The sequence below is a fragment of the Schistocerca cancellata genome, chromosome 3, assembly GCF_023864275.1.
Source record: "Schistocerca cancellata isolate TAMUIC-IGC-003103 chromosome 3, iqSchCanc2.1, whole genome shotgun sequence".
Classification (NCBI taxonomy): domain Eukaryota; kingdom Metazoa; phylum Arthropoda; class Insecta; order Orthoptera; family Acrididae; genus Schistocerca; species Schistocerca cancellata.
In genome coordinates, this window is record NC_064628.1 from 131475809 (window position 1) to 131494881 (window position 19073).

The 19073-nt window shown below is 41.9% G+C and overlaps 1 pseudogene; it reads left to right on the plus strand.

Annotated features, from left to right (window-relative positions):
- The first annotated feature begins 16487 nt into the window (after positions 1 to 16487).
- LOC126177494 (5S ribosomal RNA) lies at positions 16488 to 16605 on the plus strand (annotated as a pseudogene).
- The last annotated feature ends 2468 nt before the right edge of the window (positions 16606 to 19073 follow it).

Genomic DNA, 19073 nt, shown 5'->3' on the forward strand with positions numbered 1-19073 from the left:
CGAAAGCCGGTTCGTGATAAAAAAAGAATAACATTGTGCAGGATATCGGGAATGTGTTCCTTTTCAATAAAAAATGCCATCCATACTTCTTTGCTAATTACGATCTACACGCCTTGCTCAAAGGATTCCTAAAGAACTAACAGCTGTCCCAACATATTTGATGCTATGGCTTTACGAAAGGGATTGCTTGGTTCAGATTTTTAGAACACATAGGGACATGTGTGAGGTACTCTGCTGACCAGTAAAATTGCAACACCACGAACGAAGCGTGCAACAAACGTCAAATTGGTATGAAGTGTACTGTGTCCTTGGCATACGCAAACGATTAGCGTTTCCGAGCAACCCCACGACGTAGGTACCGGTAAAGAGAGCTGCATTCTGTACAGAGAAGCGTGTTTCTCGTTTCAGAAATTACGTTTCATTTATGTTTGTTTGTGGGAAAACGTTGTTCTGCTATGTGTAAGAAGGGGAAACATCTACCACAACATGGCAGAATTCGACGCCGACGGTATAGTGGCCTGTCTGTGATACAGTTTATAGTACCGCAATATTGCTCCTCACGTTGGTCTGGATCCCACGAAAGTCAATCGAATATGGAATCATTGGGCTCAAAATGGGTCATACTCAACGGTATGCAGTATCCTTATTGACCCCACATGATTATAATGCCAAAGAAGACGGCCGTACCAAAAGCTTGAAGAGTCGTGCCAAGGGGCTATGTAATACGGGGTGATTATAATTAAACTTTCAAAACGCTGTAGAAATAACACCACTGGTCCGAATGACGTCAAACTGCAATGGAATATTATCGGAGAAGGGGGAAAACATATGGCAGAAGAAAAATAGTGTGAAAATTGATCAATAGATGGCGCTGTACGTGACAGAATACGTAAATGAAGACACCTGTCATGCGCATGACTCATTGAAGTTGGTATAAACACGCCGGGTACACAGGTTTTCTTCCTTTCGCGTCTCCTACTTTCACCATGACTGTCTCAATGAAGGGTCGCGCACTGCTTGTAAAGCTGTATTACAAGAATGATGACTGTGCACACATCGCTCAGCAGAAGTTCCAGACACTGAAGGGTTTGAAAAAAGGCGTGGGTCCGATGACTGCCGTGAGTCTGGAGAAAATGCTTCGGAAATTCGAAAAGACAGTTCTTTTGGCGTCCAACCTGGTAGATGGAGGAAACGAAATGATTGGACGTCAGTGGAGTTGGGTTGTTTGGAGAAGGAGACCAGACAGCGTGGTCATCGGTCTCATTGGATTAGGGAAGGATGGGGAAGGAAGTCGGCCGTACCCTTTCAGAGGAACCATCCTGGTATTTGCCTGGAGTGATTTAGGGAAATCACGGAAAACCTAAATCAGGATGGCTGGACGCGGGACTGAACCGTCATCCTCCCGAATGCACGTCAGTGGAAGCAGTGGCCACAGCAAACCAGGAGGAAATGAGTGGTGGTGTGCAAACGTGTAGTGCACGGAGAACTGCCCGAACATTGGGCGTACTCGTGAGTATGGTGCGTAAAATCCTACGAAACATCCCTCTTTGCTATCCGTTCAGAATTAACCATGTGGGCTGGGGGGTGGTCCTGACGTAACAGAGATGCAAAAAAGTCTCACGCTAAAACTTGCGGCTGGGGTGGTCCTTTTAGTGTTATCGTAAGATCTATATTGTTCTTCTGGAGGGCTCTAGCTTTTAACATGGGCTGGGGGTGGTCCTAGCGGTTAGCTGGCGACGTGGGTGTCCGTTCCTTATCGTAGGACCTTCCAGCTTAACACGGTTATGCTCTCGGCTTCTGTTCTCGTTTCTCCCCTCAGAACTGCGTCTGTCTCACGGTGGGAAGGTATGACATGCATTTAGACATTCTTGTGTTAGTCTGTGGTATTCCATTTGCTCACTCGTTACTCGGATTACTTTGGTTAATTTAATGTCACGATTTATTTGGAGCTATGTGACATACTACTGGATTTGCTTATCATCTCAGGGTTTTCATGGAAGGTGTTGGATTTGCCTGACAGCTTACGTATCACCACCCTTCAAACTTAATTTTTGTACTGAAGTTAGGCAATGATTGAATCGTTGTCTAAGCCAGTCAAAAATTATTCCGTTACCTAAATTTTGTTGCCTACTGTTCAGCAACGTTATTCTGTTCTATGCTAGTTTGTATTACTAATTTACATTTTTATATTCTTCCATATTATTATCAAAAATATGTTTATATTGACAAGGAAAGAATATGTTTATTCTATTATAATTATTATTTTTTAATTATTTTCTTTCTTTATTTAATTGTGAAGTTCGTTTTTTAAGAAGTTTGTTATCGAAAGTGAGGAGTCTTTCATATCGATTTTCTTATAAATATTTTTTTTATAAATGTAGTAATTAAGTAAAATCTATTCCTAACACATCATGTACAAGTAAAATGTTTTTGTTTCTAGACACTCATTTCAACATTGTTACACTAACAAATAAGAATTATTTCCAAGAATTGCTTTGACAAAGAAATATACATACACAAGTATTGAGATATTATCCTAACAAATGGTACAAATGTTAAAAAAAAGGGAAAACATCCAACAAGATAATTTTTTATTCTTTGTTTTTATAAGGAGAAAATAAGTAAAATATAGTTATTCTTTTATTTTTATGAGGAGAAAATAAGTGGCGTATAGTTTTAGTATTTATTATGCCTTACTTTTGTTCTTTATATACTGTCCATTTCAGAACTAATGACTTATTTTTATTGATAGTCTATTTTTTACTGAAGTCCATAGTCAATGACTGTTATTTGTAGTTTATTAGCTGTCTGGTGTGCTTAACTTACTTAGTTTTTCACGTGTTTCTTTTGCACAATTTCTACATCACATATTTTGGTTTCACATATTCACACAATCCTATGAATGTTTAAGCATGAGGTTGGCGAATATTTTTGCACGATGGTGATGGACTTGAGTGAGATGGATGTGGGCAAGTATTTGATGTACAGCTTCGTTCGTCATTCGTTGTGGGCTTTGCAAGTGTGTGTTGCTGTTGTGGAGGGATTTGGGAAGGTATGTCGTCTATTCTTCACCCATCTTCTTTCTTGGTCTCAATCTTGCGAATCTCCAACTTCTGTTCTTCCTGCTTTTTCTCTGCTTCTTACTTGATTCTTGGTTCTTCTCTGGGCAGGATATGGAAATATTTATTGATAACTAGTCGCTTTGAAGTTCTCCTCTTAGTAACAGTTTGATAAATTGTTTGGACATGTCAGTTTTACTTTGTGGAAGTTTTCTTCAGTTTCGTGCATCAGTGTGCTGTTTAATAGCTGTAGTGTGACTTTTACACATATTTTTTGCCAGTGGTGGCTTGCCCAAGCCATCTTCTCGTCGGGCCGTTTTTTGCTTGCTCCGCTGAGTCGGGGCGTCCCGGGGTTTACGAGCGGTGAAAGTCCGGTGTTTGCTTGTCAGTCCCTGCATCGGTCCCTTCCATGTTCCGCCACTCTGTGGTTCCGGCTTCTGTCCCAGCAAGGTTCCGCCACCCTGTGGTTCAGCAGATTTACTGCCCACTTCAGCCACCCTCTGTTGGTCTCGCTGTCCTTTCCCTTCTCTCGACGCTTCTGCCTTTTAGGAATTGTGTCTTGCTAATTACGTCCTTTTCTTTCTTGATACTTCTCGCATTGCAACTTGTGGGTTGTTGCATCTGGTCTTTGTTGGAGTTTTTACAATGGTTCTTACAAAAAGTTTTACTTATAATCATCTAACATATGTCTAGTACCTACATTGTTTTACGCCTTCTTAAAAAGCTTTACAAATTTCGACGCCCTTTCCATGTTACAATTCTAAGATATTTTGAGTCTTAACTTCTACAAAAATCCTCAAATTCGTTTTTTTTATTTTTTGTGTAGTGTCGTGGTGTATAGCATTTTAGTATTTCATGTTGTTAGACTATCTACGCTTTATCCCTTCACCTTAATCTGTGGTACTATTGGTGTTATTTTTGTTTTTGTTTTTATAGAAACTACTTTCTTTTTCCCACCTTCCTCTCTCTTCATTCTTCTTTCTCATGACAATCTTATCTGCAACATAATCTTGAAATATTGTGCTGATTATTTACCAGTAATAAAATTAATCTTCAAACTTGTACTGAAAGTGTTTAATACTGCCAGCCTTAGGTAAAATACCCTCTAATTCTCTTTTACTGTGTTCCGAAATACCTTGAACTTCTTGTAATTTTTCGTCGATTTCTTTATGAACTTCTAACATCAGTTGAGGTGATTCCCCCTTTTGTGCATACCATTCTAATTCTTCATCCTCTTTATCTTGTGTCATTCTTAATTGTTTGTTTATAACTGGTATTTCTTCTAATTTTAACTTTTGCTCAAAGAGAAGTGTGACATTTCCGAATGTTACACTACCTTTCCCAATATCTATTATCGCTCGTCTCTCATTTAAAAAATCTGTACCTATAATCAAATCTACAATTAGTTAAGGTATAATCACGAAGTTGGCTTCGATCTTTTGACCTTGACACAAAAGAGTTAACCTTGTTTGTCTTGTAACTTCCACAGCATTGTTTCTAATAGAACCTCTTACTTTAATCTTACGTGTTTTCAGAACTGGCAATTCCTCATTAGCATTACACTGCATGAATAAATTTTCTGAGATCGCAGTCAGTTCACTTCCGCTATCAATTACAATATTGACTGGGATATGCTTTACCATGGCCTTCACAACTGGTTGAATTTGAAAGGGTTGGTTCTGTTCTTCTTCTTCTTGCATTAACGAATCCTCCACTGAATCATACATGAGTTTTTTCAGGAATTTCCCTTGTGAATTCGAACTTTCTGTAGGATAAGCTTCGACTGCTACTTCTCTCTCTTTTATTTCCTCTTCTCTAATTCTTCCTTCATTAACGCTATCTTCAACATCCTCTACTTTTTCCTCATCCTCGTCTATCTTCCCCTTCTTCGCCGCTACTTCCACATAATCGCATCTAAATGCTCTAATTATCGCTTCATAACTTCCTTCATTATATACGTTGGGTTGTGTGCCCACTCGTAACTTATTTTCAACTTCTGTCGACTGTGCATTATCCTCATTGAATTCGCTTTCCCTGGTTTCCATCTCAAATAGCTCTGTAATACTCATTACTTCGTCCTTTCCTCCTACATTCGTTGTGCATGCCTCTGGTAATTCATCTTCCTCCTCAGTATTCTCCCAATTAATTTCGTCCCAACACGATATTGTTATTTTCTTGTCTTCGTTTTCATCTGGTCCCCGTAGATTTGTTTCTTCCTTCTTCTCTTCTCGTTATACGATTTTTACTTCTCTGTTCAAGGTGCCGCAATTGTCCTAGGTCGGTGCGCCATTCTCTTTGGCATGGGCACTTAGCTGTCAATTCGAACGTTTATCTGGGTTTGGTGGTCTTACTTCCACCTCTTCTATCTGTATTCTCTTTTCTTGTTCAGCTTGTTGATATTGGTTTCTTTGTTGATAATATGTCGGTCTATTAGTTCTCCAGTACCTGTTCCGGTTGTCGTTATTCCCTCTGTAATAGTTGTTGCCGTTCCTGGGTGAATTATAGTTATTGCCATATTCTCTTCTAAATCCATAACCGGTTCTTTGTTGAAATCTATTGTCGTTTCTTGGTGCGAAGTTATCACGTGGTTCGTAATTATTGTTTCTTCGTACTGTATCTTGTGGATTCCACTGCTTTTTGCTTTCGTTTTCACGTGCGCTTCGTCTTTTTCTTGCGTCATCTTCCGAAAATGTGAACTCTAGCTCCCTTAGAATACCTTTAAATGCTTCGACGTCATTTCCTCCGCGACCTACTAATGATTTCTGGTATTTCAATGGTAGCTTCATCGCGCATAATTTAATCAATTCTCCGTCACTGTATGGTACATCTAAGCATTGATTTTTCTTTGCCATTAATTCGAAAAATTTCACGGGACTCTTCTCTCCTGAATTTTCAAAATATGGGTTCTGTAATAATTCGTACTTCACTTCGTTCTGTGCTTCGCTGGACCAATATCGTGAGAGAAACTTCTCTCTGAAATCTTCGTATGATCGGCATGTCGCTGCAACATTCTGCATGGTTTCTGCGACTGTTCCTGACATGTGTGCACATATAAAGTCTAATTTGTGTGCTAGCGTCCAGTGTTCTGGTAATCGTACTCGGAATTGATCAATAAAAGTTCGTGGATGTAATGAGTTTCCTTCTCGAAAGTGTTGAAATTTTCTGACTGTGAGGAAATGATCGTTGTAGCACTTCGTCATAGTTCCATATGAAATTCGCGATTCTTCGCCTGGCCGAGCGGTTAAAGGCGCTACAGTCTGGAACCGCACGACCGCTACGGTCGCAGGTTCGAATCCTGCCTCTGGCATGGATGTGTGTGCTGTCCTTAGGTTGGTTAGGTTTAAGTAGTTCTAAGTTCTAGGGGACTTATGACCACAGCAGTTGAGTCCCGTAGTGCTCAGAGCCATTTGAACCATCTTTTTGATTCTTCGCCACTTTTGTTTCTGATCATTTCTCCCGTCGTCCTTTCCGGTTGTGGTAGATCCATTGGATATTGTCCACTGTAACTTTCGCGTACCCTTGCGTAGTATCGTTGGAGTGGTACGCAATAATTTTCTTCCATCGGTTGTGAACGTGTAGCTGAATGTATTGGACTGTACTCTTCGCGACCTGGCTTTCCATTGTCAGGTATTGGTTCGGTATCTTGTCTGGCTAACCTTGCTGCTTCATTGCACGGTCCAAACTGTCTTGAAACATACATTTGTGGTTCCGCATGTGTTTGTGATGACGTTTGTTCATCAAGAATTTCGAAACGTGTTTGTTGCTGTGCAGGTTGTCTGATTTCACGTATGTTACTTTCCGCCTGTGATTGGAATCGCGAATGCGTAATGTCTTCGTTAATTGCTTGTTTTTCCGGTGCTGTTACAGATACGGATGTGGTTGCAGACTCAGTGCTTGTTTGATCCTGTTCACTACGCTCTTCAATGATTTGCAACAACTCTGTTCGCAATTTCTGAAATTGTCGTTTCGTTTGCGCTTCTATTTTGACTATGCGATTGTCATATCTTTTCAGCGTTGCTTTTGTGATACGTTTGTGCAACAAACTGTTTTCAACAACTTCACGCGCTGTACCTGCTGCTTGTCTAGTAATTTCGTTTATCTGTTTCTCTAGTTTCTTGACTTCTCCCTGGCTGTTGTTACGTAATGTTGTGATCTCGTCCTGAATGTCATTACGCAATGTTTGTACGTCCGCTTGTACCTTGTCAATGTCTGTTCTCAATTGATTGTGACCTGTTACTAAGTTTCCTATAAGTTCTCGAGATTCTTTTGCCTCGTCTTCAATTCGGCTTAGGTGTAACTGAATTTTTTTTGTTTTGTTCTTTAATCTCACGCATTTGCCTCGTGGTTTCTGCATTTTGAATTTGAATTTGGTTCGCTATGTCTTTATGTTGCCTTGTCATGTTTTCCGTAATTTGTTGTAATAATCCTGCCAGATTGGTGGGTCCTATTGCGTTTTCTTCCGACGTCCTACGCTCTGTGTTTTCGCCCAAGTGTTGGTTCGCAACCGATTGCATTGAACTGTGCTGTGACACGTTTCTGCTCGCATTCCTTGTACTCTGTGGTGAGGGAGCTCTGATTACTTGTATTATGGGTTCTACGTATTCAAGACGCAAGTTAGAATCCTCATCGACTGTCTCTCTACTTTCCTGCTCCTCTGTCGTATGCTGACTTACGTTTTCTATGCCTTGACGTACATTATCCTCGTTATGGTGCGTTATATGTCCTATTTCTCACGATACTGCATCGTCTGTTGTACTGTCCTCTATTCCATGTCCATTTTCATGCTGGGTCTCTACCTCAATTCGGTCAAGGTGTCGATCTGCCGTTGCTAATCTTTCAGAATCCCTTATTTTCTGTTTTAAAAGCAATTCACGCGCCCTGCTTCGAGTCAACATGCGCTCATACGATCTCATGCGTTTCATAAACTTTTTGTTCACACGACTTGTTCACACGACTTATTATACCCAAGACTGACGATCCATTCACTTACTTGTTGGGTCAGAACCAACTTGTCAACGATGTATCCGCCACCTGTGCGCTTGCATTGAGGAGAAAACTTAATTCTAACAATTTTTAAAATTCATAACTTAATTATGCTATTGTCTCCGTTAGAATGTCTCACTATCTATCGCTGCAGCTACTGTTTTCAACTATTTATGCCTCTCAAAAAAAATATTTTTTTTTATTACGAAAATTTTTTAACAGGATATTTTTCTGACCCAGTTAGACATGTGGTCGACCTTCACTCATGCTATTTTACCATCCTGGCGGGGTCGCCATTCTCTAACATTCTGCGTGGTGTCTGTTTGTTCTATATCGTGTCTCCCTACCACTTTAGCGCAACGACACTCTGAGCGTGTTTTCTAGGGAATTGACTAGTTTGAACCTGGGACCTGTTGCTGGTAAGGAGACGCCAGACCACACATGACATGTAGAGTTCAGAAGAGATCAGTGAGACTAGCGATGATGTAACCAAATACTTAATGATTTCAACGTCAGCTCCACTGCACTCCCTGTAAAAGAATCTTAATACTAACTAAATTTAGTGGAAGCGGTTCAAGGCTTTCCTATTTTTAGTTAGCTGGTAAAATAACGCTGAAAAAGCAGTTAAGTTTACCATTGCAAATTTTATTCTACTCACAAAACATTGTTTATAAGTTGCACTATTGATAAAAGGAAATGTTTTAATACAGGATGGTAAAAACCAACTGCGTTCAACAAAAATGTGAACGAATATTCCCTGAATGGGTTTCCAAGTTCTACAATGGATCGAAGGATGACCTGTGCCATATCACATCTATAATCTAGGTTTAAATTAAGTTTCACAAAAAAGAAAACTATCAAAATGGTCAACAGTGACCCTCAATTATCTTTAATTACTTATCTAACTTGTCGTAAATTACAGTGGCTGATGTGGCTTCTCAATAACTATATAACAGAAAAATCATCGCGTTTCAGATTTTTACTTCAAGTGGCAAATGTGAACACCATGAGCTTTAACCGACGATCGACACTAGTATTACGCAAAAAGGGGGTGTAACAGATGAGACTTCTGCAGTTCTGAGTGAAGCTTTATGCGCTGTTATGCGGCACCGCGTGCGTTCATTACCTTGTCGGAGTTCGTCAGGGGGCGGCGTGCAGCACAACTCCGCTCACCTCGCCGTCTTGGAAGCAACTCTCCCCTAACTTCTCCTTACTACAATTTACCGAAGTTGGTTTAAAAAAACTATCTGGCTGTGTTTTCATCTGACCAATCAAGGTCTCAATGTTAACCTTAAGCTCCGCCTACAAAAATTTTGTCTATCCAATGAGAAACGTTATATTTTTCGTGGTGGGGCAATGCTTTTAAAGTTTGCAATGTAACAGAGACGCGAAAAAGTCTCACGCTAAAACTTGCAGCTGGTGTGGCCCTTTTAGTGTTATCGTAAGATCTATGCTGTTCTTCTGGAGGGCTCTATCTTTTAACATGGGCTGGGGGTTGTCCTGACGTAACAGAGATGCGGAAAAGTCTCACGCTAAAACTTGCGGATGGGGTGGTCCTTTTAGTGTTATCGTAAGATCTATACTGTTCTTCTGGAGGGTTCTAGCTTTTAACATGGGCTGGGGGGTGGTCCTAGCGGTTAGCTGGCGACGTGGGTGTCCGTCCCTTATCGTAGGGCCTTCCAGCATAACACGGTTATGCTCTCGGCTTCTGTTCTCGTTTCTCCCCTCAGAGCTGCGTCTGTCTCACGATGGGAAGGTATGACATGCATTTAGGCATTCTTGTGTTAGTCTGTGGTATTCCATTTGCTCACTCGTTACTCGTATTACTTTGGTTAATTTAATGTCACGATTTATTCGGAGCTATGTGATATACTACTGGATTTGCTTATCATGTCAGGGTTTTCATGGAAGGTGTTGGATTTGCCTGACACTGTACCCTCACTGGTAAGCGCTATGAGTGTCAGTTGCGCAACCACGTCATTCCAGCTCTCCAACAGCGTGGATGTGTGGATAGCGCACCTCCCCTCATTGCAAATCCAGTTAAGCAGCTGCTGAAGCGCCATTTCGGAAATGCTAGTATGATCAGCCGCCATTTCCCTACAGCCTGGCCGTCCCGATCACCTGATCATAATCCGTGTGACTTCTGGCTGTGGGGCTATCTCTAAAGATGTTGTGTTCAGTGTTCCGATTGCAAACTTAGCTGCATTGGAGACACACATTAGGCAACACATTGTGAACGTGACCCGGGAAACACCTCGATCAGTTGTGGAACATGCTGTTTCTCGATTTCAAATTTTTGCAAAAAACGGTGGACAGCATATTGAATATGTTTTGCGCCAAACACACGGAAATTAATAATCCCAGTTGATTTTGATTGATTGCTTTTTATGCGGTTTTTGGCCTCAGGACAATTAAAAACAGATTTTTTCCATCCTATGTGTTCTGACCTTGCCGTGGTGGATGGGCTTACGTAACTAACGATATCACATCTGTACACCCTTGCAAACTGAGTAGTATAGTTTAAAGCCAAACGTACACTGTAATGTTGATGCATGAAGTTGTTCTGAAAGCGGTGCTGATATTCAAGACAATAAAAGCGGGTTAAAAGCTGTGAGCTATCTGTGGAAGTTAACCTCGCGTTACTGAGCAACTGTTTCACCAGATATCCAGTCTAGCTTACCGAATTCCCAACCAGACTGACATTAATTATAATATTTTAATAGTCATCTTACAACAACCGGTGATATACATATAAAAAGAGAATTTAAATAAAAAGAAATAAATCAGTTTATATTTGGACATTTATTTTAACATTGACCATTGTTTCGTTAAAATTTCAGCACATTAAACTTGAGCCATAACTAAACTGGTGCCTTATTTGGGATTGTGAAAATGTGAGATTGTAATCTTACGGAACACATCAAATAGGGAGCCAAGATTGGGAGACTACATATCACACTGCATTCATAAAATAACACACGAAGAACATTGAAACATATGCAAGAGGAAATTAACCACTACCAACTGATTCAATTTTCACCCAAAGAAGTTACGTTCGTAGCGGAATCCTGTCCGTCATGAAATTACCACACACTGGTATACTAAATTCATACTAACCCTCTGTGAAATATTCCCGAAAAGAATAGCTGAGGCTACTTTGATGATTACACCACATGCTTCACGTGGTCAACTTGGTTTACACAAAGAGTGTAACTCCACAATAATTTTGATAATTAAAATAAATTACATTGAAACGCAATTTACAAAAGAAAAACTTCGAACTGGTTACTATCGTCTTACTATTAACCTGATGGGTCAAACAACTGTATAAGCACGTGGTACTGGTCTCACAAAGTACACCACACATGGGTTGAACATAAAGAAAAGTTGTTATATTGAAAAATATTGTCAAGACGAGCTGTTATAATCTCACGCACATTCGCATTTAAGATTGATGATCTTAGTTAGAGTTACAGATCATCAAAACATGGTTCCACTTTACTCACAAAGTAGTGACAAAGCAACTACTGGAAGATATTCTGAACTTCACACTCGAATTACATTGCGTTGCAATTTAAGATAACATAAGAGATTTTAGATCTATACCTGAAATAAAGGTGATTAAATTTTCAGTTAGGCTGAACTTAAGAAATTCATTGTCCTACAGACTTAGCAGAGACGTGCTTAGCCGGAGATCTTACCACTTCAGACGCTCGCCGCAGACAGACTGGCCTGGGCCCCCACCAAGGGTACCTCACAGATACAAATGGAAGTGACCAGAGAGGCAGCTTCCTATACCAACTTGACAAGGGACGGACAGGACCATACCAAGAATAGAAACCTCTTTGCTTTTAGAAAGCGTAGCTACCTGTTCCGACGTTGGTCCTACTGTTCTCTAGCAGACAGGCTGCTACCATCAAGCATGCAGCTAGAAATACATTTGCTCATTCATCCTTTCACACAGAAGGGAAGGGGGATGACAGTATCTTATCATATACAGTAAATAAAAGAAAGCGGATGTAGGTTCTGTATGAGACTGTGTGACATGAATTACATACAAACGGTGTTTTAAAGTGTAGTAGTGTGACAGATTGTTCTTGTTTATTGTGTAAAAGTAATGCGTTCCACTGCTCAGTGTACTCCCAGATAGAGTAAGAAACGCCACAGTAAATTTAGAAGAGGAATTTATGCCATAATTAACAACATATTTAAGAAATTAACATGAAAGGAATCCAACAGAGACGTTTCCAACACCTTAGGCAAAATACATGTGCGCTCAGGAAAGTTCCACAGCTTGCGATGTACTTATATTCAAACTTCTGCATTCTGAAAATATTGGTTGCTTAAGGCTATGTTACTTGCTCTTCTGTTGTAGAAACTTTGATCTTTCAGTTGGTTCAAAATGGCTCTGAGCACTATGGGACTTAACTTCTAAGGTCATGAGTCCCCTAGAACTTAGAACTACTTAAACCTAACTAACCTAAGGACATCACACACATCCATGCCCGATGTAGGATTCGAACCTGCGACTGTAGCGGTCGCGCGGTTCCAGACTGTAGCACCTAGAACCGCTCGGCCCCTTTCAGTTGGCATCACTGCCATAGCAGTTATGTTTACACCTCAGTTTTGGTCTGTGAGTTAGTGCTTTGAGTTTTTGAGTTTTGTATGCGCCTCGTTCGAAGTTTATTATCTGTGTTCTTACTTCTTTTAGTGGTGAGTGTCATAGTTTCTACGATGCCTTGGAATGCACCATTACTTAAAAAGAATATGTTCCATTGAAACTGATTTACAGACACCTTTTTCTGCTTCATCATCTGTTGATGATATTCAAAGTTCTATCGTTTGTACAGTTGGAATGCGTGAAGGAGCACACCCGCTTGTGCATAAAAAAAACTTTATCAAGGCATGTAAGTGAAGTTACATATGTAACTTCTAATGAACTATATGTTTTAGTGGACTTTTCTGTTTTTTGTGAGCGTGTCAAGAGTTTGTGTCGTAATATTTCTGGAGGTCCTGCTGACTGGAAAATTAATGGCCTTGTTTGCCTAAGAATGTATTTGTTGGGATAAAAACTTCGAAATGGGGAGTTAGTGATGTTATTATTATTTCATTCAGTGCTGGTCATTTGGGTAGGTTAATGGTCATGGAAAAGCTTGGTGTTGTTCCTGATGTTAACAATATCAAAGTTCTTCAGCTTCTCGACAAAGTGCGAGTAAGCAAGGCTTTGTACACAAGTGAATTTAACACAGAGAAAGCAAGGGCAGCAATAAGAAGAATGCTTCTAGATGAAGAAGAAGAACCAGAAGATGACCCTGATTACTCTGATGGACATTTTTATAAAAAAATATGAGGTCTTTGTGAATTTTTAAAATAAATTATTTGAATGGGATTTTCTAGCATTTGACATTTTCAGTGTTGCAATAAACTAGTTAAAAGGTGTCACTGAACTACAGTCATGAAAAGAGCTGGCTTATTCTTTGAATAAGGCAGATTTACATGAAATCTTCGGCAATTAAATTGGGTTAGTATTAAAAAATTCATAAATATTATACCAATAAAAAACAAGCATCGATTCTAGTTCGATGAGCTAGCAATACATGTTGAAAACAACTATCAAAATTTCAAAGTTCTAGGTATAACAGTTCCACAGAAAAAAAGGGTACATAAAGTTAGCAAATATAACGTCGCCGACATCCCCTTCAGCAAGGCACAGACATTCTCGTTACAAACTTGCCGGTTTGTTGTTGGGTTGCTCATTTCTTAGCAGCTCAGGAATGCAGTGAGACGCTTGAAGAAAATGTTAGTGGTGTGCAGTACGCTACGGAGCTGCAGACGACGGTGTAAAGTACTGCAACATGGACTACCTGAGAGAGCGAAGTGAGAGTTCCTAAGTTATCTGCGTGCCGCTGCAACATCAGAAATTTTCACCTTGTGTGAAAACTGGGGAGCTCAGTTACGCTGCGTCGATCTTCACTGGGTGGGATGGCAAACTGAGCCCACCAATGGCAAAGACGATATGATGGGAAATTCAGCGCCCTGGGGGAAAGAGTGCGGACAATATAACAAAACTGCCAGGCAAGAGCAGTTCCAGTTCGGTCAGTGATATGGAAACACCGGTCAGCAACCAGCTAAAGAGAAAGGAGGACAGGAGGAGAAAGACAGTGAGTTTCCTTCTGGTGGCATGCCAACTTGATGTCGATTCAATCTTGAGACTTAGAGTTAGAACCCCGCATTCATTCCGATGCCTATCGTCACTTTTTGACGCACTAAGTTCTGTTCCACGTCGAATGGACCTTCCTCGCAGTCTGATACTCGAATCTTTAAGCATCCGATTGCGCTTCCCTCTCTAAACTCAGCCTCAAAATGTTACGTTAACACTGTCTCTGTGAGGTAATCATAGTAGGCAACAGTCGCCGATAGCACAAGAGCAATAAAAGCACGTCGGCTGCCGAGTTGCCCTATGACTGAGGGATCGGCTAGTGCAGAAGAAGGAACGAGTTATGTCAGAGAGTGCGTCGTCTCTAATCCGCAGAACACGGAAGATGTAAGTTGCTGGCTGTCACCCTCAGCCACACACATGACAAGGAGTGATCGACACATGGCACCGGCATCGCATCTACCGCGCATGGTTATATGTACAACCGACTATCGAGTGGTGAGATGAAAATTCATCCCCCCTACCAGTGCAGTTACTGAGTTCTGTCTATGCCCAGAAATGTTTCCACCTATTAATCCTTCAATCAATTTGTTTTCACTGATACCTACACTCCTGGAAATGGAAAAAAGAACACATTGACACCGGTGTGTCAGACCCACCATACTTGCTCCGGACACTGCGAGAGGGCTGTACAAGCAATGATCACACGCACAGCACAGCGGACACACCAGGAACCGCGGTGTTGGCCGTCGAATGGCGCTAGCTGCGCAGCATTTGTGCACCGCCGCCGTCAGTGTCAGCCAGTTTGCCGTGGCATACGGAGCTCCATCGCAGTCTTTAACACTGGTAGCATGCCGCGACAGCGTGGACGTGAACCGTATGTGCAGTTGACGGACTTTGAGCGAGGGCGTATAGTGGGCATGCGGGAGGCCGGGTGGACGTACCGCCGAATTGCTCAACACGTGGGGCGTGAGGTCTCCACAGTACATCGATGTTGTCGCCAGTGGTCGGCGGAAGGTGCACGTGCCCGTCGACCTGGGACCGGACCGCAGCGACGCACGGATGCACGCCAAGACCGTAGGATCCTACGCAGTGCCGTAGGGGACCGCACCGCCACTTCCCAGCAAATTAGGGACACTGTTGCTCCTGGGGTATCGGCGAGGACCATTCGCAACCGTCTCCATGAAGCTGGGCTACGATCCCGCACACCGTTAGGCCGTCTTCCGCTCACGCCCCGACATCGTGCAGCCCGCCTCCAGTGGTGTCGCGACTGGCGTGAATGGAGGGACGAATGGAGACGTGTCGTCTTCAGCGATGAGAGTCGCTTCTGCCTTGGTGCCAATGATGGTCGTATGCGTGTTTGGCGCCGTGCAGGTGAGCGCCACAATCAGGACTGCATACGACCGAGGCACACAGGGCCAACACCCGACATCATGGTGTGGGGAGCGATCTCCTACACTGGCCGTACACCACTGGTGATCGTCGAGGGGACACTGAATAGTGCACGATACATCCAAACCGTCATCGAACCCATCGTTCTACCATTCCTAGACCGGCAAGGGAACTTGCTGTTCCAACAGGACAATGCACGTCCGCATGTATCCCGTGCCACCCAACGTGCTCTAGAAGGTGTAAGTCAACTACCCTGGCCAGCAAGATCTCCGGATCTGTCCCCCATTGAGCATGTTTGGGACTGGATGAAGCGTCGTCTCACGCGGTCTGCACGTCCAGCACGAACGCTGGTCCAACTGAGGCGCCAGGTGGAAATGGCATGGCAAGCCGTTCCACAGGACTACATCCAGCATCTCTACGATCGTCTCCATGGGAGAATAGCAGCCTGCATTGCTGCGAAAGGTGGATATACACTGTACTAGTGCCGACATTGTGCATGCTCTGTTACCTGTGTCTATGTGCCTGTGGTTCTGTCAGTGTGATCATGTGATGTATCTGACCCCAGGAATGTGTCAATAAAGTTTCCCCTTCCTGGGACAATGAATTCACGGTGTTCTTATTTCAATTTCCAGGAGTGTACTTTGCATATTAATTTCCATGAATCAGTTTTTGAATGTACTACATTTTTAGCACTCAGTGTACAGGCTCACTTTTTTGTCACACCACTTTTCAAAATCCACTACAGTATTTCAATGAACAAATAAATGTTTAATTTTTGAAATGTTTTGATGACACTTTTCCTATTACTTCAGTTTCCAGCAGCGTGGAAAATTAGTCATACGACCATTGTAGACCTCTCTCACTGTAAATTTTAGTTTGGTCATTTATAGACTCTAGCAAACGGCCTTGCCGCAGTGGTAACACCGGTTCCCGTCAGATCACCGAAGTTAAGCGCTGTCGGACTGGGCTCGCACTTGTATGGGTGACCATTTGGTCTGCCGAGCGCTGTTGGCAAGTGGGGTGCACTCAGCCCTTGTGAGGCAAGCTGAGGAGCTACTTGATTGACAAGTAGCGGCTCCGGTCTCGTAAACTGACATACGGCCGGGAGAGCGGTGTGCTGACCACATGCTCCTCCATCTCCGCATCCAGTGATGCCTGTGGGCTAAGGATGACACGGCGGACGGTCGGTACCGTTGGGCCTTCCGAGGCCTGTTCGGACGGAGTTTAATTTTTTTTTTCATTTATATACTCTACTGTCAGTACTAGTTTGTCAACGTTGTTCCTAAACGTTTCCTTTTTTTTCCCAAAGGCGGTGGTTCGTCATACACGGTCCAGTCACAGTCATGTGATCACCGCCTGTGTTCGACGTGAACGTGCAATAACCACTCACAGACGGCAGGTGGCAGCACTAACAGTGGAGGGTTTCTTAACCCTGCTGTTCTGTTCGGGTCTATATGACCCGAAACGAATATGAACGTTATTTTACATTATGTAAATACCAATATATATTTATGAAACTTTGTGACTTTGTCTGAAAATGGATGAGCAGCATGTGTTTTAAAAGGTTTTAAAAAAGTTTAAGAAGTTTGGGCTTCAACTGTAATAGTTGCATATGTAATGTTCGGGTCATAATGACCCGACACAAATATGTTTAGTGTAACTCGTATTTATTTCTAAAATCTGGAAATGGCGAAAATTATTTTTGTTGTGTTGTGTGGGAATAGTGACTGCATCATTCCAACTTACTCTCAACAATCACCTAAAGCTCCATGCGTTCACAACAATGGGCTTGTTTGTTGCTTTCCCCAGGAAATAATAATTGGCAGTTCTCAATAATTGGAATGCTTTGTTTCTGCCCAGTTTGACTTGTGACACCATGGCGATGAGACCATTGAATGATCGTGAGTTGGAAGAAATAGTAAATGCCTCACCAGATGAAGGATCACTTTCTGAGTTTGAAGATCACATCAGCAATGCATCTGAAAGCGAGTGTTCCGATGACAGTTACGACAGTCCACAGCCCATACAAAATAGTGTAGAGACTTTTCTTTCTAAAAATGGGAATATAGAATGGCAGTTGCATCCACCAGCACAACATGGTCGCCTACCAGCTTCGAACATCATCAAGAGTACCCCAGGAGTTACCAGGTATGCAGTCAGCAGAATATCTGATGTAAAATGTTCATTTGAAGCAGTATTTCACACAGCGCTTCAAAATGAAATAATAGAGATGACAAATATTGAAGGGCAGCGAGTTTATGGTGAACAGTGGACAGATATTGATGGTTCTGTTTTCCATGCATACTTAGGACTCTTACTCCTAGCGGGTGTATATCGATCTCATGGGGAGTCTACAAAAAGTTTGTGGGATAAAGATACTGGGCGAAACATATTTCGAGCAACCATGTCTCATGAAACATTCTGTAAGATATCACGTGTCCTGCGATTTGACAAGAAATCTACTAGAGAGGAAAGACGACGTACTGACAAACTTGCCGCAATTCGTAGTATTTGGGAGAAGTGGGTAGAGGTCCTTCCTCAACTGTATAATCCAGGAGAAAATGTTACTGTTGACGAGCAGTTAGTAGCATTTAGAGGTCGCTGTCCATTCAAGCAGTATATCCCAAGTAAACCGGCAAAATATGGGATCAAAATATGGACCATGTGTGACAGCAAAACTTCATACGTACTGAAAGCCCAAATTTATACAGGAAAGGTGAGTGGAGCGGCACCAGAAAGAAATCAGGGAATGAGGGTGGTATCTGATCTCACTTCTGAGTTACGTGGTCAGAATATCACGTGTGACAACTTTTTTACGTCGTACAATTTGGGGCAGCTGCTTCTGAAAAGGAAATTGACTATGTTGGGAACTATACGGAAAAATAAGCCGGAGCTTCCACACAAAATGACCAACAAGGAGGTACACAGCTCTTCATTTTACTTCACAAATGACACTACTGTGGTTAATTATATTCCTAAGAGACACAAGAATGTTGTACTTATGAGCACTCTCCACCATGATGCGGAAATCAGTGACAGGGCTGATAAGAAGCCAAAAATGATTTTGGACTATAATTCAACCAAAGGTGCTGTAGACACGCTTGATCAGTTATTAGGTACATATACATGCAAACGAAAAAGTAATAGGTGGCCAATGATAGTTTTCTACAATATTCTTGATGTTTCTGCTTATAATGCATACGTTTTGTGGATTTCGGTTGACCCTAATTGGAATGCAAGCAAATTGACTAGAAGGAGAATATTCTTGGAGGAACTTGGAAAGTCACTGATAAAAGAACATATTGCATCAAGAACGCATTTCCCAAGAACAGAAGATTCTTTGAGAATGGTCACAAGCATCCAAAACCCGAATGATGTGGGTGGTGTGTCAGAATCGGTAACAACAAGAAAATCTACAAAACGTGCACGCTGTAAGTTCTGTCCATCAAGTAATGACAATAAAACAAACATGGTGTGTGGAA